Source organism: Chrysochloris asiatica, unplaced genomic scaffold (assembly GCF_000296735.1).
Source record: "Chrysochloris asiatica unplaced genomic scaffold, ChrAsi1.0 scaffold00235, whole genome shotgun sequence".
NCBI classification, from domain to species: domain Eukaryota; kingdom Metazoa; phylum Chordata; class Mammalia; order Afrosoricida; family Chrysochloridae; genus Chrysochloris; species Chrysochloris asiatica.
Genome location: NW_006408753.1, coordinates 599,157 through 601,699, shown reverse-complemented (window position 1 = coordinate 601,699; position 2,543 = coordinate 599,157).

Below are 2,543 nucleotides of genomic sequence, written 5' to 3'. Positions count from 1 at the left end.
ATCACCATAGAAAGCTTGTAAGTCCATCTTCAGCCTATAACTGATTGGAATACCTAAAACTTGCCCAGTGAAAGAATCTTCCTGTGGAGCCTTTGCATTACATAAGACCATAGGATGACTCCTGATCCCCACCCAGAATCTTCTGAGTTGGGAAACTTGAAAGGACAAGCAGACCAGCCTGGAGAGGCTAGAAGAACAGAAGACACTTCTTGAAAGAAAGACCATGAGGAAAAATAAAAAACAATAACAACAGTCTCACTGACTACCACAAGAACAAGCAAGTTGTTCACCAGGGACCCATCAAGGCAAGTAGTTGGATTCCCTTCAGGGAAACCCCCTTCCAAGACTAAGCCTCAAGGGGAATAAATGAGCTGGCATGTGGTCTTGCTGGTGACCACATTGGTCACAGATCAAGGGAAGTGGGGAAAAAACAGCAATGAAGTTGTGAGTTAAGTTCGACCACATTCAATAGGTGCCTGTCATCCCAGATTGAGATCTGGTTGGCCAGCAGTATGACAAGACCTGAGGACTCCTTGGCCCAGAGACAGGGACATGACCACAGAGGACTAGAGCAGAGAGTGAAGCATCTAGCTGATATGAAGTGAGGGAAGAGACACAAGAACACTCATACTTGCAGATAATACCCACTTGACCTGGCTTCAATGACTGGATGATCCGAACTCAACTAGAAGAAGAAAGATGAGGGAAAAAAACAGTGATCCACTACAATTTGACAAACTTAACCTATACTTATGAATATAGTATCTCAAAAGAGGGGACAAGTTTTACAGCGAGGATCATTCCCACCCCCTCAGAACACAGTAAGGTAGAATCTCCACTGAGTGTTTTCCAACCTGTCTGGAAGGAGCTGATGAAAGGAGATGGGGATAAGACTCTTGTGGTTCAATAGTGAATAATTGCTATCAGGACTGAATGTGAGTGTTGGAAATGTAAAGGTAGATGTTTTTAACAAAAGGAGGGGAGTGGTTGATCTTGCAGTTCAGGATCAGAGGACTCTGGGACCATTAAGGGAGAAGAGTGGAGTGTGGGACCCTGTACAGAGAAGCAGTGATGCCAGAGATGGAGGCAGAGACGATGATGTGGAGAGATGGAGTGGCTGGGGGCTCTGAATTCAGGGTGTGAGAAGTTTTTTGTATGCTGACTGCCAGGAAGCAGGCTTGCGGGTTGTACCCTTTGGCTGTTTGATGATGCATGGAGGGATTGTAACCATTTCATTGAAATGAAATATGATAGGATGAGTGTAAAACTGATGTTCTCCCATGTAAATTATCACATAATTCACAATAGAAACTTTAAAAATACATATTTACAGCAATAAATTAACAGGGAGCTGTTGTAATTCATGCCCAATTCAGAAGAGAATGTGGAACCTGATGTCAAATGGATATTGGTTGAAAGCAAAGATTAATATAAAGATGTTTACTTGTATTTTATTGCCTATTAAAAGGCATTCAACTGTGTGGCTCATAACAAAGTGTGCATATTATTTCTAGTAACACTTAATGTGCTAACAAGGAACCTATATATAGACCAACAAGGGGATAATGAGTCATTTAAAGTCAGGAATGGTGTGTGTCAGGGATATATCTTTTTACCATACTTTTCCAATCTGTAGCCTGGGCAAATAATCTGAGAAACTGGACTATATGAAGAAGAACTTGGCATAAGGTTTATAGGAAGGCTCATTAATAGCCTACATTATGCAGATGAGATAACATGCTTGTGAACGCAAAGAGGACTTGAAGCACTTACAGATAAAAATCAAAGATTACGTACTTCAGTGTGGATTACAACTAAATGTAAAAAAAAACAAAAATCCTAACACTGGACCAATAGACAACATCTTGAGAAATGAAAAAAAGACTGAAGTTGCCAAAGATTTCATTTGGATACATAATCATGCTCATGGAAGCAGAAGTCAAGAAATCAACTGAAGTAATGTAAATCAGCTGGAAAAAGTCTCTTTAAAGAGGTTACTTTGAGGACTAACATGATGATATTTTCAATTGGCTCATATGCATCTGAAAGCTGGACTATGGATAAGGAAGTCTGGAGAAGAATTGATCCATTTGAATTATTATGTTAGCCAAGAATATTGAAAGTACATGGACAATCAGAAGAACAAACAAATCTGTCTTGGAGGAAGTACAACCAGAATGCTCCTTAGAATCCAAGATGAAAAGACTTCATCTCACATATTTCGGACATATCAGTAGGCACCAGTCTCTGGAAAAGGACATCATGCTTAGTAAAGTAGAGGGTCAGCAAAAAAGAATAAGATCCTCCACGAGACAGACTGACACATTACCTGCAACAATGGACTCACACTCAAACTCCAAACAAACAATGTTTCCTTCTGCTGTAGATAGGGTCTCTATGAGTCAGAACTGACTCAAAAGCACCTAACAACAGCAAAAATAGATCACCTCATCTTTTCTCCCACATATGGATTGATGTTGTGGTTATGGTGTTGGAGGGAAATATTGAAAGTGCCCTGGGCTGCCAAAAGTACAAACAGATCT